The sequence below is a fragment of the Columba livia genome, chromosome Z (genome assembly GCF_036013475.1).
Source record: "Columba livia isolate bColLiv1 breed racing homer chromosome Z, bColLiv1.pat.W.v2, whole genome shotgun sequence".
NCBI classification, from domain to species: Eukaryota; Metazoa; Chordata; class Aves; order Columbiformes; family Columbidae; genus Columba; species Columba livia.
The window spans coordinates 5,469,087-5,494,478 of record NC_088642.1 but is presented as its reverse complement, the minus strand read 5'-3'; the positions used below and the strand labels follow the sequence as shown (position 1 = coordinate 5,494,478).

The following is a 25,392-nucleotide window of genomic DNA, read 5'->3' as shown; positions in this document are numbered from 1 at the left end:
TTTTGGCATACACTGTTGATGTCATGCTGCATTGATATTCAGACTGATGGTTGCTCAATGAATCTCTCTTTTTTCCAGTGTAATGTGAGATGGATCTACACAAGATGAGAATATCTACGTGTTCAAAATGCAGACATTCAACCTGATACAGTAAGAAGGGAAGTTTGTAATTGAGAATTAATTCATACTGGAAAGTGTAGTCAATAGACAATTACTGAGATACAGCTTGTGTTTATTGCTTGAGGAATTTTACACAAGATTTATAACAACCTAAAGCAATTACCTTTACATGTAAAGAACAGTCTAAAATGATGAAACTTAATTACTGTAGAAGCATTCAAACATTCTTTATCTTATGTAAATAATCACCAACCAGACAGTAATTAAAAAAAAAAGAAAAAATTAAATGTGAAAGTCAGCATGTTATCCATGTCAAAAAGGATTAGAGAAAAATCCCCATTCTTGTTCTGTTAGTATTACAGAAATGTGGCACTACTCTTTTAGTCCAGATGTAAGAGGTAAAAATCTGGTATTTGTGAAATTGAAGTCAACTAGGCACAGATTATTTTAAAGCATTCAGGTGCATCATTACCTTTTCGGTCATCTATGCCCACTCTTTAGGCCCCACTGATAATCTGAGAAACATGGGAGTTGCATTCTGCATGTGGGGACTTCTGAAGAAGTTTCCCCAGGTGTATTAAGTCCCATCTGTGAGAATGGAAAAATGATTTGATTGTTGACCCAAGCCAGAATCAGTGAATTCAGAGTTCTACCTCGTAAGGAATTCTTAATGACATCAAAATAGGATTCTCATACCAGGACCACTCTTTAGCCCCTTTTGCCTGGTCTGAAAGGCATGTTCATGCTTATTGAAAATACTTCCTTGGGAGAAGTTATAGTGGGCACAAGGTGCTTGATATATTGAATTCTATGTGCTACCCTGGAAAGTAAGATACAGAATGCATGGCTTGAATTCATTTTAAAAATGTCAAAGATAAAGGATTTGTAAAGACACAAAAACGAAGCAGTCAGATCCAACTGAGAGTCTCAACATTAAATATAGAAGATGGTTCAGAATATGAGGACCACCTCAGCATACTAGGAGACCAAGGATATAGGCTGAAGTAGAATAAAACTGAAGAATGGAAATGTGAATCTTCTTCCTTCAGACTCTCGGGTGTTTGTTGTCTTCACACCCAGAACAAACCCCTGATGTATTCAGGTCTGCAAATATGTTTTCCCTGGGTTTTTTGTCTGGGATCATTCTGTGGAAGGATCAAATTGGAGGTGGGGGTGTGTGGGGGGGAAGGAGGGAGTATGAGTTCTTTGTTTTTTTTCATTATGGTACGGTTGACTCTGAACGGATCGCTGGGCCTTGGACGTTAGTACTGTCTTTGTCTGTCCTTTTTTTTTTCTGTTCCTCAGAGGTACACAATAGTTTAGACTATCAAGGACTGAAATGCCTAGCTCTAAATGAGGTGTGAGATCAGGATAACATATGGAAGGCACGTGCAGTGGTCTGTAGAATACAAAAAGTCAGACAGGATAATTATTCCTTTTATTTCTTTTTTTTTTTTTTTTTTCTTTAAAATCTGTGAAATTCAACCTGTGTACTTTGGTCTTTTGGTGAGTTAATATTTTCATAATATTTTCCTCTTTGTTACAAAATCAGAATGGAACATTCAAAATAAAGGATACGAAAATTCTTTTAATTTTTTAAATGTAATTACAGTAATTGACTTTTAGATATGCATTCTGTTTTGTTTGTTTGTTTGTTTCTTTTTTATTTTTGCTTTTGTTTTTGTTTTTTTTGAGAAGAACAATGCGTGAATAAGTGTTTAATGCCTTACGCTTACGATAATGAAGAGTCTTGTCTGAAGCCCTGTGGATACATTGTGATGATTGCAGAGGAGTTTTGACTTCATGCACAGGTGCAGGGAATAGAAATGATGAGAACTGCAGTACATTTTCACCCTGGAGTGAAAGGAAGCTGCAAATTGGTTATAGAGAGAGAAGTAAGTGTGTGTGAGTAGAAATTTTCTTCTGATCTTCCTTCTGAAAATTACTTCTGAGATTAAAAGAGTAATTAAAAAAAAAAGCCACAGGAAGATTAATTGGTCAGTGACTCCAAAGCTCTGGTTTTGTGCAGCTTTTGTTGGAGCTGCAGCAATCTTTCAGTTTATTTTAGATGCTGGGAAGGCATCTTTAGCAACTGCACTGAGGCAGAAGGAAGTGCTTGAGTGACTCAGAAGAGGGACAAATATACCCAGGGAACACTTGAGCTTCTGTGTTTTCCTTCGCAGCAGCAGGTCACTGGGCTCTGTGGGGTGAGTTTTCCTCTGCAGGACGCAGGCAGCATCCCCGGGGAGGTGTCCTCTCTGTCCCTTCCATGCTTGGGCTTGTAGTGGGGTAGTAGCAGCAGTATTTAGCATGAGACAGACAGACAAACACCTTCCTGTTGCAACCTCTTCCTGAGCTTCATATCTGAAAGGGATGTGCAGGGATGTGCAGTTACAGGATATAGGTTAACTCAGCGAGGTTTTTCTGTTTGATTGATGGGGTGTAATCAGGGATTGTGTCCGCAGCAGGGCCAGACCCCTTGTAAAAGGGTAGAGCTGTCCCATCATGGTCTGTCTGCTCCTTTCTCATGTGCAAGGGGGAAGTCCGGACTCTGTGGCAGAAAAGATTTTGTCCCTCGTGAGCAGCTATGACACAAAAGGCAAAACGTATGCGTGGGCTATTATGCACAGACCTCCTGAGTGACTTCTCAGCACTTGATTACATTGTAATTATTTTTGTAATGTGAAAGTGAGCCTACTCTCCTGAGAAGAACTGTTTCTATTAATCTAACAGGTTACAGCAGAGGATCAGCAATTAGCTGTGTGCTTTTTATTATGCTGTAATTATTAATAATGAGGGGCCTCCAGGAGATCTGTTTTCTACACTGAATCCCATTCAGTCAAGCAGTCAGATGGTATGTTTTGCTTTAGGTTTGACAGATGGATCAGAAGTGGTGGGAGTTGTGTTGAACTGAGTGGAACCTGGGCAGGTATCTCTGGCTGATCTGTCCTGTGTAACTTGGTAGTACCAAGAGCACCAGTTCTGGGTACCACACAAACAGGTTCAAAGAAAGTTCCCTGCAAAATACAATCCATAACCTCATCAAGGAGCTCCATTCCTTCCTTCTTTTCTGTTGTTATCATTAGCAGCACAAATGGACTCTCCAGCAATCTAAAGCCACCTTTACTGCCATTCAGCTGAATGCAGACAGAAGGCATTTGAGGGGTTGTCACGGAGGGACCCCAAAGTCAGTTTTAGGTGGACAACAAGTTCCAAAACAGACTTTATTCTGACCGGAAAAGTCCAGCCAATGAAACGACCAGAACAGGGTTTATACAATTAATTAGCACTCCAATAACATAAGATAAAAGTTCGGATATCAGTTGAGGAGATTATTGGGGTGCAGCAAATGAGAATAATAAGGATCCACAGCATGCATGCACATACTCACAAGAAACAAAACCAGAGCCTTCTGGTTTTCCCGGATACCCATAGGAAATAAACACTTACCTGGTTCAGCAAGTACTTAGAGTAGATTATCACTTACTCAAATGAGGAGGTGAGGCACTCCCAATGCTGAGAAGTTTCCTTGGATGGCATTCCTATCTAAGGGGAGGGCTTTGGCACAGACCCACTGCTCCAAGAAGACCACACAAAGGGAATCTTTGACGGGAACCCCGTTTTATAGTCTGATCAGATCTGGCTGTGGGCTTTCCAGAAGCTTCTCAGCTTCTCTGGGCCCCTCCTCTGCTAACAACCCTGTCAACCTACTCCAGGTCCCACAAAGGCGCCATTAACTGCCCCATTGAAGGCTCCAATTCTCAGAGGGGGATGTGCAACTGCCGCAGCAGTTCTCGGGGGGTTGAAGTGCAACTGCCACAGGGGTGTATCATAAATGCTGGCCCTGTTATTCTCCAGTCATCTGCTAGTGGCCAGACCTGAAGGTGTGGGTGTGATATGTACTCCTGTATTAATTACAACACCACATTTCAAGCTACCTCTGACTTGCCCAGAATTTACTTACCATCATATTTTCCAGGTCAGATATCTACAACCATGTCTCAGAACAAACCTAGGGACAACTATTTTTCAAATATTTCTTTTTTACACGGACAAAACCCATTCTCATTACTCTTTTACTGGAAACCCATTGTTACTCAGAATTTCTCCAAGAGAGGCTGAAGTAATCGGTATAAAAAATTATACCTGTTGGGTTTGAAACATATCGCAAATGCAAAAGCAATTTAAGGAACCACATTCCTGGCACCTCCCCACATATCATTAGAGCATGCTCCATGGCTGCCTCTCCTCTCAGTGCTGTTTTTTGGAGGGGTGGTGCCTGCTCCTTCCCAACATGGCCGAGGCTGAGAAGTAATTTCCCTCCCACGACTGTTGCTTGGTGTGAAAGTTCTGTTTGCAGAAAGAAAAAAGCATATGTGACCAGATAACATAAACATAGAGGAAAGAGTGTGTACTAAACCCTCAGATCTAGCTTGTCTACATTTTTCAGATCTTGATAGCGCAGTCTGGTTATTCTGTTGGTTTTAGTGGTTATTTCTGGACCTAGTAACTTCCCAGCAAAACAGAGAATTTAACAACTATAATTTTATTAAGGAGTCCTGCTTCTATTTCATAGTTTCTGCTAGGAATAGAGCTTTATGAGATTAGTGTCCCTCCGAGCAATTAAGTAGCAGGGTCCCCTAATCTCTGAAGTCATACACAAAACAAATAGAGTAGTAGATGTTGCTTCTCTGGGATTGTAACAATTATTTATTGCTTTTAATATGTCTGAGTTTGCTTGGATCTGTCAGGATATCCTTTTGTATTAGTGTCAACAAGAGTAATTCTAACAGTCAGTGGAGCTGATCAGGTGAAATCAGAATTACAACCAACGTCTTTTTTGTTTTCTTGCATGATGAAGGAAAAAGGGAGCCTATTTTCCACTTTGGGGAACTTCAAACCCTGTGCTTTTCTAGCTCCTTCATAAAAATCTCTCTTTTTAAGAGTTTCAGGTTTATAAAACCTCTCTCACTTTTCCACTATAAAGTAGTTTTACAGAGAACTTGCACTTTTAGAAGTATTACAGAGCAGGAAACTACTCATACTGATCTTCTTTCATGGTTTAGTTTTTTTTTTTATCACCTGTAACACAGGTCAGGGTGCAGCTGTGATCAGGATTGTGGGAAGGACGAAGTTAGACTTGGTGCCCCCTAAGAAAATGAAATACAGTGTCTTACCTCATTAGTTTATTGTGCGTTGCTGTATTCCATCAGCACGGGCGTATTCCACTGCAAGTAGGGCGGTCACTCCAATAATTGCTGGAAGTATAAATAGGATGAAGCATAGTATGAATGATGGAGGGGGTCATTAATACATATTTTGGAAACTAATGATCTTCCCTCCATGTTTTCAAGCAGGCAGGGGGACTCCAGCTCTGTGAGGTTTTTTGCTCTTGGCAATGGCACCACAATCTGTATCCCGTTTTATTTGGTGAAGATTCTTGGTCACCTCACCTATGTGGGCAGGAAAAGTGCTTGCAGTTAAGTTTTAGCTTGATTGTGTTTGCCTCTTGAAGCCACTTGATGGCAGTCATTAACGTAACAAAACTGCGTGTACACCCATTTGTATTATACACATAGTAGAAATCTTTTCTTAGGATCAACAGCAGTTTATTCTTTGCTTCATTGTGCTTAGTATAGTAATGACCTTTTATACACAATGTTTTTCCACCTACTTTCCTAGATTTCTGTAGCCTCTACAAAGCATTCACAAGCTTCTCAGAGCTCTTCACCAAAAGCCAATTCCTTATCAGTCGTCACACACTCTGGATGTAGACAGGCTGTTCCAGGAGAGTGGAAGTAAAGTTTGAAAACATATTTTCACAGCCATCATAACTGATTACATTCACAATACAGCCTTTGAAACTTGTGAGTTTTACTTGTGTGGCACTTGGATAATACTTTAATGTCATGTACATCCTCCCATGCAAAATGTGTTCTGGAAACTATGTGTGCAGAAGCAGACAACCATTATGCACCAGCACAGGCTTCTAAGGACAATCAATAAGGGACAGAAACACCAGTTTATCAGGGAAAGATGATTTCTCACTGAATAACCATTGTAGCTCTGGTTTTTCAGTCCTGAATCTCGAAGGATACCTACTCTGTACCACATCTGCTCAAAAAAACCCACTCTAAATCCTTCAAAACATTAGTCTGTGAACTGGAATTCAAAACTGCATGAGATACTAAAAATCCTGGACTCAGGAGAGACATTGGCTTAAGGTGTGTTTCTGTTTCCTCCTCCATCCCCTTGCCACCTCCTACCATTCCTGAAGGTGATAAATCACCTGGCTTTGCTCTCCCCGTATGAGATAATCCCCTCCTCACCTTTTTTTCCTGCAAACACTCATTTTTGCTTAACAGATACCAGCAGTGTTTTTTCTCAGATGATTTAACTAATTACTGTTATCAAGTTCAGCTCAGAGCAATTTTCTCTACCTGAACTTAACACCAGCAGTTGCTGCTTCTCTTTCATACCAGAAGAAGAGCTTCTGTGTCAGAAAGCTTAACTATTTCTCCATCTATAGGAGATATTACTTTTCCCTAAGCCCTCACTAGCCCTTAGAAACATACAAGAGCTCTAGGACTGTTCCTCTGAGGCCCATGTTTCGTACCCTGAGGATTATGGCAAGCATTTTAAATGCAATTATTTGATACTGTGATTTCAAATGAATAAATTACCTTTCTCTCTCTGAGTCCAGGCCAAATCTTGATTAAGGGAACAAAGGCCTTTTTTCCAAGGTGGCTCTGCTGACCCTGTCAGGAGCTCTGGACTATGGGCCTGTGAAGCTGAGCAGTTAAATAATGCCTAGGGAGCAGCAGGCAGTTGATCTGGCTCACTCCTATCTGAGAACTGGACTGGTCTTTTCTATTTGCACAAAGAGTCAACTCACTTCCCATGCTGCAAATATTCTCTTTCCACCACAGATTTTCCATGTATTATTTGCAGTGGGTAGGAAATTTTTAGGATTTTTGATTAAAGGCAGACAATTGTAAACAGAGATCTGCAGAGGGTCAGATGTAAGAACTCAAGAAGTCCCAGTAAGTGGTGAAAATGGAGGACAGTGAACTGGTTACTACCGGGGCCATCAAAGGAGAAGGATGAGCCTACTGTCCCTCCTGTGAAACCCACCAAAGGGAGACAACTAAATAACAAATTCTCCCCAAAGGCCTTTCAGGCTTAAGGGTCCAGGACCCTGTGTTGCCTTATGTTGTCTGCAAGGGTATAGGAACCATTATAGAGTGCTGAGAATATACGGAGTAAAATTTATGGTGGTATGTTTTAAGGGGGTTATGGGCATGATTTACTAATGGGATGTTCAGGGGAAGGACCACAGGTGAAGCAACAGGGGTTAAAGGAAAACTGGGAAGCAGAAATCATGGGGAAATAAAAGGAAAGGGGATAAAAGGGGCCTGTCAAGTGCAGACACATGACTGGCCAGCACCCTTGTCCCATGCTTCTCCTCTGTCCTTAACTACTGCTATTTCTGACTGTCTTTTGCATGGGCATGCTCTTAAAGGATGCATGTGTGACACCTGCCAACTTCAGACTGGACAGACCAGCAGCAGGATAAGAGCTCTCAGTACAGACCTCGGTGTGGGACCAGGAGTCTCAGGGCCTCAAGGGTCCATATGTCAGCAAGTGGCTGAGAATGTGGGACCATGGCATCCCAGCTTTCTGGGGCTGGGGTGGCAGAAACTCTTCTGTGTCCCATAGCCCACTAAGTCAGCAACCTCTCAGCAACTGAGAGACTTGATTTCTCAGTAGTAGTTCCCTACCTGCCTTTTTAAGGAAGAAAAATTACAGAGGAGAGATTCTTCTGGGAAAAAAATAATGTCTTCAAGGCTGAATGGCATTATTAACTGTGAGATGGCTTCTCTGAAACTGTGCCACAATGTCTCACCCAAATTGGAGAGTAATTTGCCTCCACATTTGAAGTTTACTGAAAGGTTTATGTGAGGGTGTGTGCTGTGATTTCTGTCAAGTTTAATGTTGTTTAAAATATAACTGTTCAAATAGCAAGATGCTGCTCAGTGAATTTATGCTGAGGGTTTCTATTAAATCCCTATAAACAGAAGTATCTGCAATCATTATAGCTGTCTTTTCTGTCATCTGCTAAAATACCAGCATGATTAAAAGTGCTGTAGAATGGAGGAACTTAGAAAATCTGTGTGGGCTCATTTAGTTGTCTGGGCAGAAAACTGGTCCAAACTCCATGATAGCACTTGGAAAATTCAGCTCAAGCCTCTCCCAATGAAAGTTGGACAAGGTCGTGCATGCTAGTTGCACAGAATACTTTTGACATTGGGCTGTGTTGAACAGCAGACACTTAAATTTGGAGAAGCCTCATCTCCATAGGAACTAAGTATTTCCAGTTCTCCAGTACCTGAAGTTTACCTTCTGACCCTGTTCAGGAGCGAATGGTGTGGTGTCTGAGCTGTGTTGAGAGTTACCAGAGGTGTTCCTCCACCAGCACAGCCTGCAATGGTGGTTGTTTGCTTCCTTTCTATATATCTTTCTATATATCTCAGGATACAAGATAGCATTTGGAAAATGAACTCATTGATGTGACCTAACCTGACCATGACCATAACGATACACCAGAAAAACTGGATTTTCAAAATGAGTATTTCAGGATTTGGATGAAATGTTTCCATGATGGCTTTTCTTTTTCCCAAAATTCAGGAGTGTCTATGGGACTTCTAGATGATTTTTTGTTTGTTCTTGTTTTGTTTGTTTGTTTGTTTTAATATTCCTAAGAAAAGTAACTCATAATTCTCTAGCAAGGGTGCATGTTTACAAATACACTATTCATAGTCTGTTTTGGCACTCTTTAGGAATTTAACTATTTCAGAGGCTTATGATCTCTGTGACTGAAGGGAACTAGACACAAAGCCAGCTCTACCCAAAAAAAGCAGTTTCAATGTTTTTGAGATTCCGATTACATGCTTAGATTTCTTTGGAACAAGCTGCCTGAAGTCGACATCTAGGTACTGATTGATAGATGCGCAGCTATGATTAATTTCAAGAACCTAAGTCATGATTTTGATGTCTCCATTTAGACACACCACCAAACATTTAAACAATGTTGAACACAAAAAAAACTCATGTAAAAATCAACAATTAGTAGCTCTGAAAAGGCACCACTTTGCTCTCTATGCTGCCACACCATTCTTTCCTCTCCTCTGTTTGGTTTTCAGACACTTATTAGGACACCATCACATAGATAGCTCAGGAAAGACTACAGATATAGACTATAGGAGCAGACAAAGCAAATGGGAAATTTCAGACTGTCGTGCAGTAGGATAGTGTGGAGTAACTGACTGACCACCTTCCCTCACGTAGCTCACTCAAAGCCAGCATGTTCCGGCACAGCTAGGACTTACAATAAAATGTCAGAAAACTTCCAGATATTAGTTAAGATGGCAGGAGAGGTGGTTATCTCAGGACTGTAACACTATGGAGTTTGCAAGTCTAAATTCTGATCTGGCGATAGAGTGGTTCATGACCAAGGAAGGAAGGAAGGAAAAAGGGAATGATGGAAGGAAGGAGTTTCTTCTGGTTTCATCACAGGAAGGTTTTCTGCTGTAAATCTGATGCCTGATTCAGCTCTGAGAGCATGAAGAAGATACACTAATGAGTCAGCAGAGACATCTGAACATCACGAGTGCCCATAACCCTTCAGTCCTGTGACACAGCACTGCCATTGCTGGGGACAGGCCATGGGCTGAGCTTTCATGACACCAGGATGGAGATTTATCCAGCCTGTCCTTTCTGAGGTTTCTTGACCAGTCTGCAGCTTCGTTTTGCTTTTTCTAGCTGTAACTGCAATTGTTCTAAGTGCTATTTATGGCTGATACATTTTACTTTTGTATATCTTTGTGTGGTGCCAGCATGGTGTTATGATTCTGACGTGTTAGGAAATAGAGGTGGGGATGCTGGCTGTGGCACTGGGTGTGTCACTGGAGTCCCGGAGTCTATAAACTCCAGTGGTTTAACCAGTGGTTAAAGAAATGCAGAACTGCAGATAGATGGAGATGGTTTTAGGGGTAACAAAGAGAACAATCTCATTTAACATATGAAAAAAACAGCATCTATAGTAAATTCAGATGTAATGTGAGGTGCAAATCAATGAAGAAGAAGTTGTAAAAGTGTGCTAGGAAAAATAAAATTACCCCAAATGGAGCCTAGAGTAAGAAGGAAGAAAGCATCCTACATGAACACTATATTTCTCCCAGCAAAGGACTCCAGAAGGTCATGACTTACTGTAACCGTTCCCCCTACCCCCCCACCACAAGAGAAACCACCAAGCCTGGGACCCAAAGCAGCAAGAGAAACTTGAGTGTAACAGGAGGAAAAAGGGTGAAAAACAAAGAAGCGTATGTATAACATTTTTAATTTTATTAGTAGCATTTATTATTGTTAGCATTATTATTATTTTTAAAAAACTTTTTCTTAAGATTATATCATTGCTCTTTCTCTAATACTTAGGTCTGGACTAGTAATGATACTAAGGTTAGATCTTTAAGATTTCAGTTATGCTAACAATCAAGTCTTGGCTTTATGTATCAGGTATGTTTTTTGTTTGCATGTAAGCAACATTTTGACCTATCACACACCTGTCAGCCCCTCCTGCTCCTGCCTACACCCACCAAATTTCTGATGTCACAGGGAATGTAGAAAAAAAGAAGAAAGGTATTTAGCATTTTGGGGTGATTGATGAAGTACGGAGATGCACCTGTATGCCTATATCCTGCTGAGAAAAATGTAAGCATCATTTTCATGTTACTATTGCATACATTGCTGGTTTAGTTTGTCTCTTATGTCTTTTCTTCTAGCTTTTCTTTTTCTTGCACTTTGTTTTGCCATCTTCAGCTCTTCTCTTTACAAATTTTTCCAGCTGACAATTAAATGACAGGTATTGAGGATCATTAGACCCAGACATGCATCATCTGTTTTCAGCTAAACAGCAGACAGAAAACTTAAAGCTTAGAATTCAGGACTTCTCAGTTCTCAAAATGCAGTCTTTTGTTCCTTGATTGCATTACAAGTCTTCACAGCTATGTATCTCCTTTATTTCCCTTTAAGTACACTCAGAGCAGATAAAATGGAAAGTCATTTGTAGCCACATTGTTTGCCTCTTCAATCAAGACAGAAGTTTCCTCCACCCCTGGTATCTAAGTTGTGGTGTGCAGACAAAAAATGACCTGAGAGATCCTGCCTAATTGATCTTCAAAATCATAATAGCCAATACTATTCCTTGTATATGTTTTCCAGATAAAAGTTATGATACTAAGGAATTGTGACACTGCAGGAAAAATCTTGAACCTTAGCAATAAGCCATGGATTTGGAAGCTTGGGTAAAGCTGACAGTGCCTTGTTGCACCTCATGTGCTCTTACACAATCCCTTCTCTGTTGTATACTTCAGAAAATATTTAATATGTGTGATCTTATTTGAAATTATTTCTAAAAGCTGTTTTGATGGGAAAATGATGTATTTAATAATTTTCCACAAGAAGCCCTAGTTGTTTCAAAGCTGTCATTTTTTTTCTTTGCAGATATTTAGACTGTTTGTATATGTTTATGTGTGTGGGCATTCTTTTTTCCTTCATTATGTAAATTTTTGGGAGAGAAGAGAAATTATCCTACCATAATAATCAATTTGAGAGGTGTAAAATTAAAAAAAAAAAACAAAACCTATAATCTTTCAAAAATGACTGAAGTATTTTGTAAAATTGTTTATTTTCCCTTTCGTTACCTTTAGTTAAAGATAATTTGTGATTAAGTTTGTTCTTTTTATCGCAAATGGTAAACATAGGGTGATACCTGTTGCAAAAAAACACAGTCCCCAGGGATCTAATCTGATGATCCGATTAGTTTAGCCAAGCTTTATATAAAATCTCTGTGCCTTCAGAACATGCAGTGATTTCACCGTTACTCAGAGTCTGGATTAATTTCATCCATTTCTGTTTCTTCTGGGAATTTAGCAATGCTCTTTGTATCAAGGCTGTTTTCATCTCAGTGGTGTTGCTATATGCATATTGTCCTTTGGTAATGCAATCTTGTTTCCTGCATGGTTTGTATCCATTTGAAAGGGACGTTCTGATTTAATTACAGACTGTGACTGTATATACTTTCGATACTATCCAAAACCACAGAGCTCTGAGCTTTCCTAACATCTCCCAGACTGAAACAGATTGTTTCTCAAGTTTACAGGTTGAGGTGGAGTTCCCAGTTGTACAGCCTAATTTGCAGGTATCTTTTTGTCAGTAACTAGCTGGTGCCTTGCTCTGAGCAGGGGTAAAGAGAGAAAACACCTCTGCAGTACTCACCCTGAAGGTACACAAGACATCTGCTGGTGTCTGGAAGACATGCAAAATGTGACAATTCCCTCTTGGGGGGGGAAAGAAAAGGAAAAAAAAAAAAGAAAAATAAGGAAAAATCAGTATGTAGAAATTAATGTGCCTTTGTGAAGATTCAAAACAGATGGGGAAAAGGTCAGGGATTCTTTGTTGCTAAGTGCGTTTCTATGACAACTGCAATGTGTATGTTATGAGTGAGCGATCATTTGTTCCAGCTGCTGGATCATTAAAGGGGCAGCATTTCCCTCAGCACTGGGAGTGTTATTCATGGCTTATTTACTTTTTCTTTACCCCTCTTTAAACCAAAGTTCAACAGGTAAGACACAGTGAGTGCCTGAAAGCTTCAGTCAATCACAGCGTGCTACACATCACAGGTCTGGATGAGTCTGGAGTACACAGTGTGTGCCTTGGAGGATGCTGGGGGAGCTCAGTAAGGAGATTAGGGAGATTAATTTAGATCCAATCATGCAATTAAATCTCTGTACTCATGGTGAGATATTCTATGATGCCATGATTCTGTGATGCTGGGCTGTTTTGCAAGAGTTTCTGTAGAATTTATGGCATGACTTGGGAGACACAAGTGACTTGTCTCTCCATGCATCTTTGGCATGGGAATACTAGTACACACAGAGACTCATAAAATGTTTGGATATTGTCTTAGAAAAAGTTAATTAACTAGAATGATAGTAGGAAACTACTCCTTTACACAGTGAAATAAGAGGACGAAGCTTCAACTGCTTGGCAATATGGTCCAAGAAACACAGATTTCATTGTTCATAGGAGTCGATTTTGTCAAATCTTTCCACTCATATAATTTTACTTGTTTTTTAAGATTAAAAACAAAAAAAAAGAACAACAAAACAACACTTGAAGGTTGTTGATACAGGGTCAATATCCATTTCCAGTGACACTGAAGAATAAATTGGGTAGTATTTCTCTTCTGTGAATTGTGCATCTGGAAAAAGTGACTGTTTCAGCATGTCTGAGCCTATCAGTCACTTCTGGTGGCACGTACAGCTCTCTGTCTTCCCTACATTGGAGTGTGGTACTCCAGCTGACAGCCAGAAAATATCTCCCTAACTTTCAATGTGACATCTTGTTGGCTTCTGGCTGCTTGTGCCTTTTGCTATTCTTGAAGAAGGATTTTTTTTTCTTTTTTTTTTTTTTTTTTTTTTTGGCATATATCAGTGCAATAGAAAACATGAACTTCTACTTAGTAACAGAAAAGAGAAAATCAAAGCAGTTTCAACTTATTTGTCCACTGGGACTGCTTGCTTTTCTAGACTGATACCTTCTTTTTGATCTTGTCTAGGAATTAAAGTGTTTTCACTGTTTATTTCTTTGTAAGATTTTCTTTAGAAAACCCGCTATGCAAACCCATTGCTACTAAGAAATGAAAATTCAGGGCAATGAATGCGGGGAAAAAGCTTGATGCAAGAAGCATTAGGAAATTCTGAACTTGCATATTGGTAGACATGACAGTCCAGCTGCCATCAGATGACTCTTATCGCATGCGAGAGATGAATTGTTCTATTGCCATGAGCTGCTTTGGCCAAACAGAAGAATTAGAGTAATTCAGGTGGGAAGTGGAAGCTGCAATAAAACCAGGCCTTCAGTATCAAAAAGACAGGTTATAATATAGACTTGGCTGACAGCTTCTTTGTCTGTTTTATACAAATACTCTTTCTCTTCTGCACAGATGTTTTTTCCCCACACTTTCTTGGCTTCAGCTGGTGGAAGAAGAACAAAGCAAAGCAGCTGCCCTGTGCTTTGAATCCCGTCCATCTCGCCTCATTTCAACATATGGAGTGATGATGCACATCACTGTTCAGATCTCATTTTGTTCTTTGAGAAATATGGAGAGGGAGGTATTTACTAAATTCGGTTGAGTGGCAGAAACAAGGCTAAACATCCTGGAAGCTAAGCATCCCTCAGAGATTTAGCATTTGTGTGGTTGACTGTCTTTCTGGAAGACTGAGCTCAGCTGCCCTCTGCATCACAGCTCTTTATCCCTCAGTTTAGGTCTTTCACGGACATCCATAATGCAAATTTCTCCATGCCACTTCATGTAATTCTTGTTGAAATAAAAGTTTATTCCCCATTTTGCAGCCACAACCTGGTGAAAAAAACAGTTATGTCAGTGGTTTCAGCTTAGTGTCTGTGCTTGTAGAGAGAAAGATCTGGATTCACATCTGCTCCATGCTGATTACAGACAAGGCAGCTGACAAGCACAATGTTGGACTGAAGTATCTCAAGGGTTGTTCCTATACTGGGTCACTTGCATTTGGAGAATGTTAATGGGGCAAAGCTGGAAAATAAATTTGATGGGGGACATGTCTGCTGAGAGTCCAGCTGAGGGGCAACTAGAGCACATCATTCAAATGTACAGAGTTGGGGTGAAAACTGATGTACTGCTATCTTGTTTCATTTCAGATTAGCTATCTCAGATTAACTACCTAAGAGGAATGGCAGGGAAAAGACAGCTGGAGGAAATGAAACTAAAACATCAGCTTTGGAAAAAGAAAGCAAGATCAGATTGTGTCCTCCAGACGATGCTGATTTCCAGAGCTTTCATTTCAGGTGAACTAAAGTTCCTGAGTCTTGTAATCTGCTGTCAGAAAAAAAGTCTCATTTTCATATAATTATGTCCAAAATGATAAGATGAAATTTATTTACTTTTCCCAATTATTGCTCCACCTCAATTATTTTATGTAGTGCAGTCCTGTGAAAGATGCCAATTTGGCCCCATTTTGGAATTACTGAATTTGATGGTGGGGTGGGCTTCCTTTAAAAATCTTTGAAGCTTTTTTTAAAATTTTCTATTGTTCCTTTTACAAACATTAATAACTGAAAACCTTGCTTAGATTATGTAAACAGCTTGCCCACACTATAATATCCAAATACTTCACAATAAGTGACCTCCTTCACCAATTTGTGCTTTAAGGTAAAGAAGAGCTAGGCACAAAATCATGTTTATATTGTTCCCAGTGTAGACTAGGTACATTTCAGCTAGCTGCATATGAGTTGCTTGAGCCACACACGATCTATGCGTACTCCTGCAGCAGTGCCCAAGATGCTAAGCCTTAAGGTGTACACATGTATAGGATGGGGTAACAGGGATAACCTTTTCTGAAACTTTATTTTTAATGGTGAAAAGATAAGGCTTATGAAATGTCCATTTTCATTCCCTTACTGAATGCGTATTACAAACAGTTCTGAAAATGCAGCTGTTGACCAGGAACAGCTGATGTTCACATACTGTCACCCCACCACAATTCAATGAGAGAGTGTCTCCTGTTGTCAGTGTGACCTTGTTGGGACATGGCTAATAGAGAAGGGGCATGGCTCTATTGATCCATTGTATCAGGAGAATTTTGTTCTAAGTTAGCATGAGTAGGCCTCAGTTAGCATGAGTCTGGTGTAGCATAGTGGAAAAGTACTGAGCGGTTGCTCTCTGGTTCAGCTGAGTGTTTAGATAAACAAGCTGGGGAATTATCTCTAGCAGGGTGAGGAGGTTGCATTCCAGAGAAACCACAAGAAGGTCGAGCTCATTATGTATACTATCCAATCAATAGAAGACGAGTAGGCATAATTATTGTATACTATCCAATTAATAGAAGACGAGTAGGCATAATTACTGTATACTATCCAATTAATAGATGACGAGTATGCATAATTATTGTAAGTCTTATATAAACCAGCTTAGTGCATCAATAAAGTTGAAGTATGCTTTATCACTCATATTGAGTCGGCTGCATTTCTTCCTCCGTCCGCTCGGGTCTGAAACTCTGATGGGATTTCTTTCCGCATGACCTGACCAAACACAAGTCGTAAAACTGTTGCCTGACCCGCAGTTCTCACTGCCACAGACTTTTTCAGGCCTGGATTTACTGAAGGATAGAAAAGACTCTCTTGAGCACTGTGTTGTTCTCATTGCTGCCTGGCTTCCTTCTCTCACCCCAGCCAGCCAGAGATTTGGGTTCTGATCTTCTCGTGCATCAGTGGTTCTCAGTGTCTTTTGTGTGAATATGTGCACATACTGCACCATGTTTCAAATGCAAGGTTGCTTGCAGTATAACACATTTGTGAGTCCTTTAGGAGAAAGTTTCCTTAGAGAAACTTATCTTCATCTAAATGGCTATTAGCTGTAAAGAAAGCAGAAGAAATGAAACACTAGTTAGAGCAATAATCTACATGTCTGAGCTAAGCACTGTGTTTGCAAATGTGGATGTTAATAAGCATTTGCAAGGAAACATCAGTTATTTTTCAAGGCATATACTGTAAAATGAATTTGTTTCTCAGTTAAAAAAAAAGAAAAAAAGAAACATGACAAAACAACCCCCCCAAAAAAGTATGAAGAAATGTTAATGAAAACATAGTATAATTCTAACATTTTTATTAATTTATTTATTTAGCCTTTTTTTTTTTTTTTTTTTAACCCATTGCAAAACCTCAGGGGCTCAGATATATGGAATGATCTGATACGAGTCAAAGCCAAAAGAGTCAAACCTACCAACTCACAAAGGAGGCACACTCACCTCTTCCCTGAAATTTCCCTGGGTAGCTCCAGTAGATTCCCAAACAGTTACAAAAATTAATCAGGACAGAGGACTTACAAGAGCAAGCTGCAGTAAGAGCTAACTAACCCTCAAATGGAAGCAAACTGGATCACAGCTCTTAGGGCTTTCAAGAGTGTCGCTATCGTAAGGTGGTGGCTGAGCTCCTGGGGATGCCAGGAAGAATGGCAACTCTTTACCAGGATGATGCCAGGACACCATCAGACTAAGATGTATCTGTAACACTGAAAGACAGCCCCGCCATTGTAAAAGGTGCTCAGCAGTGGGTTGAAGGGCACTGGGTACAGTATCAAGCTCACAAAGTATTAGGCATCTCTTTCAGAAGCCTCCAGAACAACTTGCCTAAGGATTGCACCAGCAGGTTAGGAAATGGCAAGCTGCCAGCTCAACCGGAAGGTTACCTAAGGTAATGTACTCTAAATATCATAAACACTACTGATGTTATTTGCCATTAATCTTTTTTTTTTCATTTTTTAAGAAGAGAAATATAAGAGCTGGAAAGATTTACAATATTTATTTTGTTAATTGCTTAAAATTTTTATTGATATTCAGCTCTGGGGTGTGCCTTTCCTGATTTACTGTGTATCACAGTTGTGAAATACTTTTCTTGAATTCAATAACTTCAAAATAGCTCTCTAATGACTGGGTGTTTTCACTGCAATCAGTAATAAAATTCTCCTTAATTTATGGGAATTGACAAGCAAATGCCCTATGTGTTTCTAATACTTGCCTTGAAGAATTTTCTAGTTCTAGTTCCAAGCATGTATTTTTTATTTTTTTTTAGATAATAACATTGCTGTGAGAAGCCCATGTAAAGTTTCTTTGTTTTAAGACTTCTAGCAGGGAATACAAGTAGGCATAAGCTCAAAACAGCAGGTAAGAAAGAATCCATCTTAAAATGAGGATGATATCTCACTCTTCAAAATTAAAACCGGAAGTTGTTTACTTTTGAGGAGCTAATAATTTTCTCATTAATCCAAACACTTATTTTTTCAAGACGTTATGAATGTTAATTATGCATTTCTGAGCTGTGTCAACTGCCACTCATACTTGTTATCTGTTTAGCCTGAGTCTTTAAATTATTTAGAGAGCGTATTTACAAAACCGTGGTAATGATAATCCTTACCTACCTCTGCTGATGTCAGTATGAAATTCAGCTTTCTAGAATAGTTTTTACTCTATGTGTTATTTCCTTTGTCTCACAATTATTGGCTTGTTTTACATGAATTCAAGTAAAATCCTTCTGCAAGTCACTAGGAAAAAGCTCCAGTGCAGGTATTTTTCTCACAACAGTAAAATATATGTGAATGAAAAATAAAATAAGCTAATTCCATGATGGGTGTCTAGGTGTTTGGTTTGTTATTTTTTTTTTTTCAAGCTGAACAGAAGCAGTTTGCACTGATAGCACTGCTGATTTCAGTAATAGGATTTCAAGAGTGTGTGTGAGTATTTACAGAGGAGAGAATACAGTTGCTACAAATTCAGTAACAAAAAAGAAGAGGGAAAATGTTTGACACACATGAATTGAGTGCTGTTCATACTGAAAGAGTTAAGAGTTCAAGTACTCTGGGGTAAGAGTGTGTTGGTGAAGATCTGAGAAAGTAAATAACAAATAATAAACCACTATGATTGAATTGGGATACAGCTGCTCTGGAAGGAAGATAGTATAGGCAAGTACTAAACGTCTTACTAAAGGAACCTGGAAAAGCTGAACTGCTAACTTTGTTTCCACAAACTTATGTGGTATCTCATAACTGTAACTCATGTATGTGAAAGACAGTTTTTCTTTTAGAGTAATCGAAGAATGGCAAAAATACCCATTCCTGTTATTACAGTATTGGAGAACCCAGCTACTGATGGAAAAAATTAATACAAGGAAACTCAGGACTAATGTTAACCAGGCTTGGCCATGTACCAGATTTTATCAAGAAAACATTATGATTTTGATGATGGTTATTTTTCTACATTCAGTATCAGAATGTTGCAATAGATTTGAAACTGCTAAGGTTACATTCCCGTGTTAAGAGTCAGCATACAAACCAATATCAACGGCAGTAAAGATTTTCAGTGTTATAAAGTCAATAGAACATGATTTTCACTGACATAGTGAAACACATTTTTGAGACACTGGTGATATTAAGCCATACAGCTCATCATCTGTCTGTCCCTTAACTGCTATTTAAACAGATTCAACATGTTTAAAGAGATAGCTGATGAACCATCCAGCATCCTTTGACTTTCTGGGTAAAACAGGAGCTAATGATTTCTCAAGTGTCAGTGGCTGAAATCTTACAGGTTTAATAGGATGCATGCTGTGTAATTTTTTTGAAGGCTTGATAAATTCAGGGGAAATGGCTATCACCAAAGATTTGTTGCTACAGTCACTGCGAGGACTCAAGTGGTTGCCCAGGAGACAAGAGGAGGTGGTTCACCACCACTAATACAACTGGGAATTTTGGCAAGAGAAAGGTCAAGTTAAGCTAAAACAGTTGAGAGGTAGTTTCACTAAAAAAACTCCTGGGAATAAGAGCAGTAGTTGGAGACCTTTAAACGTGAGTGTGAATGAGTGTGCGACAGCAAAGGGCGGTTAGCATGTTGAGTATCAAATAGGTCTTTGGGATTTTATAGGAAATGCATGCCCTTGACTTGATGGACATTTTGATTCTTTGAAATGTCCACATCATACCTCACTGCACCTTTGTATGTAGCAATGTGTCTCCTTGTCATCTGCTGAAGCATTCTCAGCCTGCAACTGCAGCTAAAACCAGCTCTAAAATAAATCAAGTATCCTGAGTGAGCAGAGATTTCAGTACACAAAGGAGAACAAAAGTTACCTGTGATGCTTTCCCTTGTCTCATAAGTCATAGCAAGTTTTCCATCTCTCTTCTCTCACTCATAACTCTCCAGGCTTAAATTCTAACCTTTCTGTGGCAAAGAGTATGTTTCACTTTGATTCCACTTAGCCAGAATTTAGCATTTTTGCTCAGGCTGGTGTCCTTCCTTCTAGTTCTATGACAGCAAAACTGTACATTAAACTCAGCTAATTTCAAAAAAAAAAAAAAAAAAAAAAAAAGATAGGTTAGGGTTTCCAGCTTCACATTATTGTCCCAGCTGACATTTGTACTCCTCACCAGCATATAAAATGAAAGGGTAAACAACATGGCTGTGTTTTTGGGGTTGAATGTTCAGAAACAAACTCTTATTTGTGACAAGTGCTTTGCAGGTGGGTCTGCAAGGCAAGAGTTATTGTGTTTCTTGGCATAGTTTATATCCCCATTTGGTGCAAACAGGCTTTTTACTGTACGCAGTTGAACTATAAATGTTTTAAATAAACTTGGGCTTTGTCCTTATTTACATTACCTTTGAACAATATTATGCATAAGTCTGAGAATTTAAATCAACTTCTGTTATTTTCTGCATGAACTTCTATTGTCATTTGTAGCTAGGAAAAAAATTCATAAAATTACAAATCAGAATAAATATTTCTGTTCTTACTATCCAAATGAATGTATTTTCACTAGTAGTTTAGTAACCCTTATACAAGGTGATCCATTATATTGATGCCTCTAAGGATACTCATGTGAGTAAAGCCTCCTTATAGAAGACTGAAGCTCTGAACTGTGATCTATGTAAATAATTTTTTGCCAGCACTCACAGTTTTGTCTTGGATATCAGTGCTGGCTTAGTTTTAAATGCCCCAAACTCGTGGATAATGCAGTGACTTGAGAGTTCTAGTTTTCTTTGAAAATCAAATAAATCAGACAGTCAAAAAGCAAAAGGCTGACCCTTACCTAAGACCTCAGGAAACACAGCTGCTGATGCAAGTTTAACTCAAACCAAGGAACCGGTGAGTTAAGAAGGCTGTTGTGTAGTTTAGTAGATTAAAGGTGCCTATCAGGGTTATTTTCTGAAGGATCAGACTTTTACAAAACAACCGGTTTCCAGTATACATGGCATCATTGTGATAACTCGTCAAAAAGTCCCATTGTATCACAAATACAAAGGTTTAAACTTTGGTTTTATATGTCCCAGGCTTTTTGCAACTCCCGTAACTGGTCATGTTGTGCTTTTTCTTATGATCTTGCAACCTCTTTTTGTTCCTTGGGTTTTGATTCTTTTTTCCTGATGTTTTAGTTGTGAACATTGTATTATTTTTAGAGTTTATTCAGTTGAAACAAATGACAGCATAGATTTGCCTTGTTTTTTTTGTTTGGTTGTTTGGTTGTTTTGTTGTGGTTTTTGTTGTTTTTTTACCTTCTTTTTCCTTTTTCCTTTTTCTTTCAATGCAAGGTATCATTACTGTATGTTAAGAAGCATACAGGCAAATTGATGTGCATAGCTATTTCATTTTTGCTCTGTTCATAAGCTACTAAAAGCAAAAATGCTACCCTTGTTATTACTTGCTTTAGGAGGAAACACAATCAGCTGCCATTAGCCTATTAAAGTGGCTGATAGGTAGTTCTTACGTCTGCAGAACTCTTCAAAGAGTAACTAGCAGTTCATTGATGTGCTGATAGAAGCAGATAACACCTTCTGTGACTTTAGATGCCGCTGGAAGGCACAGATTAACCAACTGTGTCCTCTTTGAATGTCTGGTGCCCCAATCCTTACTTGTAGAAATAGCTTAAAGCCTGGTTAAGCACTGAATGGAATTCAATAACTGAGGCATTACTAACAAAATGAAAGACTAGGTAAGTGTGATAATACTATGCCACCTTATTGCTCTTTCCTAGTTTTAAGAAAAAAATATTTTAAAGTATTTTCCTCTAATAAACCCACAATTTGAAAAAGTATTTTACCTCTCTGCTCATTTCTGGATTCTGTTATTTATTTTTTGTATTTCAGCAATGTAGAAGCAACGTGATCTTTCTATACATAAACACAAAAGTACAAAGCAGTTGGAGACACTGATGTACCTCATTCTACTGCATGTTGTAGAAAAAAGAGACCTTTAAAAAAACAGCACACAAAGAAGTCTGCCCTTTGAAATGAAATGTTACCAACAACTTCATGTGGTCAGCTGGCAAAAACATATCAGAAAAAAAAGACAATGAGGAAAAAAGATGTGTTAAAAGGGAGAGTCACTGCCGTGGAAATAAGAATTAAGTTCCAGCTGTTTGGACACATCCGCTGTGTATAAGATGACTGTCTGTTGAAGACTGCTCTTTGGCCTTAAAAGAGGCAGCAGTCACATGGAGGAATCAGCTAAGTCATAAATCAGAAAAAAAAAATAGAAGTGGGGTTTAAAGATAGCATATGCCGAAGCACAAAGAGCAGCTTGCTATGGAGCTAGTCGGTTTTGTGAGCCTGATTTATCTATAGAACAGAGAAGGAAGGTTTATAACAGTGCTTGGGACTCTTCTCACTTGATGTTGTACAAAAATATAGTGCAAAGCTGAGGCAGCCTCACAAAGATTATGGTGTTGAAATTAAAAAGCCAAACCCTCAGAATCTCTACTTTATGGATGAGAAACTGGAAAATATTGGTCACACCTAGATTCCTGTGCCTTCTTGGGCTTGGTCCTGAATTCAGCATAAATGCTTAGATGGTCTGAGCTACTTAAATTTTACTCATGTTCTGCTTTGGATGAAAACAGTAAAAGGAGCCCCAGAAAAAGGTGAAGACCAACTCCTACTGTTGCTCTTCCTCTGCACTCAATATAGATGCAATGAGACCGAGTCGACTAGCCCTGAGGTATTTGATCCAATCTCAATGTACATGTACTCTCAAAAGTGCACAGATACAGCCAGAAAACCTAAATCACTGTACTTTATGTTTCAGAAGACACCCTGTTGACTGGGAAACTGAGTTCAGTTTTAGCTGGAAAACTAAGTATTTTCTTACTTGGTTAACTTGAATAAGTCAACTAGCCTGAGAGTTAGTTTCAGGTTAAAAAAAAACAATGTACATGTAAATAGCCACATGTGGCTCCTGTTATGATCAATGAAAATTTAGAGCCTGGTTGTTCACACATAGGTGTCCAGAGCTATCAGAAAAGTCTTCAGGTGTAGTCTGACTTTCCTGTGTTGCTGAAAAATGGTGGAGGCTCCCATAATTCCCATTTGACATCTGCCATCCTCCACAGAAGTTTCATGTCACCAGAGACTTGCATCTAGATAATTAAAGCCTGACCCCAGTGACTAGTTTGCTGAATAGTTGGAGCTCCACTGACTAGAGTAAGCAGATCTCCATTGACCTGTGAATATTCACATTTAGGTGTCTTATCTTTAAAAGGATCTTGTACAGGTTAGAATCAGTCTTTGAAAACAATAGGTAGTTTGTGAATTCATTAGCATCTTAGTGTTGAAGAGAAAGGATTTTGAAACATGGAATGTGCTTTTATTGTTTCATAAATCAATCTCTATTTAATTACTCACTTGGATTTCAGCCTCTAAGAACCATTGCTAGAGATATCCTGACAATACTTTTCCTCTATTGGGGACTAGTTTTGTCTTTTTAATAAATTTATGACATGGGGTTACACCCACACTATTTCAAAAGCAGCCCTAAGGCTTAATTTGCCAGCTGTCCTCAATGTCTACTGTTCCTTGGGTGCTAATGGTTAGCTTTCAGATGGCCACCTGGTGCAAGTGGAAGGAAAAACTTAAATTTGCCTGCTCAGTTGGACTGCTCTCTAGTGTACAGTTATCTATAACATAAAGGGAGCTTCAGAACCTGAGATCTAGGTTGTCAAAAACTGTTAGTTCCCTAAATCCCCACAACTGAGTATCTATTCTCATACCAGCTGACTAGTTGATGGAGAGAAAGGACATAATTCTCCATCATGGGCTGCTTCTTATTCCTTTCTTTTTAACCCAGAGCAGACCCATAAGTGAACTGTAAGGTAAATAAAGCAGCTCTTTCTATGCACATTTTCTTTTTGTAGGCTATTCACTGCCACTGCTAGCCACAAATGAGTGGTTTGTGTCTATAAGAGATGACACAAAGCATAAAGGATTCTGACACAAAGCATAAAGGATTCTCTGTTCAACAATAATTCTGATCAAAATGTTAAAAGCTTATTCACTGCTGTGTGTCAAACCTTGAAAATAATTGGCATTTATGAAGAGAAGGCCATGCAACAGTGGTTGCCTGGGTGATTTCAGTGTCAAGTATGAAAGTATGACTACCTTTGTGGAGTTTAAATACCTTTTTTTTTAAAGACAGGTGAATATTTGCCATGTTAGTCCACTGCTCCAATAAGCTCAATCTTTGTTCTTGTCAACTTGTTGCCAAGGCACTCCCAAAGCAAGGAACATTTCTGCTTTGCAACGCTGCACAGCTGGCATGTTAACAGTTGTGTCCCCAGGGAAGTGTCACAGATACCACAAAGAGAGGAGGAATGCACAGTGCATTCCAAAGTCCTAAAGGTGAGGGAGAGAGAGCTGAGGCGGAGAGGAGAGGAGAGGAGAGGAGAGGAGAGGAGAGGAGAGGAGAGGAGAGGAGAGGAGAGGAGAGGAGAGGAGAGGAGAGGAGAGGAGAGGAGAGGAGAGGAGAGGAGAGGAGAGGAGAGGAGAGGAGAGGAGAGGAGAGGAGAGGAGAGGAGAGGAGGAGAGGAGAGGAGAGGAGAGGAGAGGAGAGGAGAGGAGAGGAGAGGAGAGGAGAGGAGAGGAGAGGAGAGGAGAGGAGAGGAGAGGAGAGGAGAGGAGAGGAGAGGAGAGGAGAGGAGAGGAGAGGAGAGGAGAGGAGAGGAGAGGAGAGGAGAGGAGAGGAGAGGAGAGGAGAGGAGAGGAGAGGAGAGGAGAGGAGAGGAGAGGAGAGGAGAGGAGAGGAGAGGAGGAGTGAGATTACCTAGCCCTCTGTTCATGCAAGATTGCTTCCGAGATACAGTCTCCATTCTAACCGCAAAGGCACGAAAATGAGGCCTCCTCCTCTTCTCAGGGGACAACTATTGCACAGACTGAAAGGTTAGGACACTGAGTGATGATATAACTTCAGTTTGGAATTATGTGAAACAAGAAAAAAAGGAAAAAAATCCACTGTGTTTTACTTTTTTAGTGTACTGAACTGTCTAGGGAATATTAATAAGTGGTTTAAAGGAAGTAGAAGTTACTGCTGTCCTCTATACATCCAACTCATGTAAACAAACAAATCCACAAAGTAACATTGGCTTCTTCTCTTCAACAGTTAACTTACAGAGAATTTATTTTGTTCAAACTCTCTAAGCAGCAATATGCAGATGGATATAAAAATGTGAAGGATGCTAAGATAATGGGAAGGATTTGGGTTGACCAGGAACATAGAAAGATCAAATTCAGACTTATGTTGGACCACGAGGACAGGGGGTAGGATGGAAAATAACTTTGCATGGACTGGTAAGAAGAAAAA

At 39.4% G+C, this 25,392-nt stretch overlaps 2 long non-coding RNA genes across 4 annotated transcripts in view; one reads left to right on the top strand and one right to left on the bottom strand.

The window, feature by feature from the left end:
* Positions 1-215: 215 nt before the first annotated feature.
* Positions 216-12,596, bottom strand: LOC110357418 (uncharacterized). Its single transcript, XR_002411069.2, has 3 exons — positions 12,457-12,596; positions 5,298-5,378; positions 216-4,470 (listed from the first exon to the last, which is right to left on the bottom strand). It is a non-coding gene; the product is annotated as an uncharacterized LOC110357418 (long non-coding RNA).
* LOC110357417 (uncharacterized) overlaps positions 7,876-25,392 on the top strand; it is a 56,205-nt gene continuing 38,688 nt past the window's right edge. For 2 of the 3 annotated variants that reach the window (XR_010469168.1, XR_010469167.1), the window contains exons 1-3: positions 7,876-15,066; positions 17,386-17,469; positions 17,848-17,939. This is a non-coding gene — a long non-coding RNA (uncharacterized LOC110357417). The remainder of the gene's footprint in view (positions 15,067-17,385; positions 17,470-17,847; positions 17,940-25,392) is intronic. The other variant, XR_010469169.1, reaches the window with a different exon arrangement.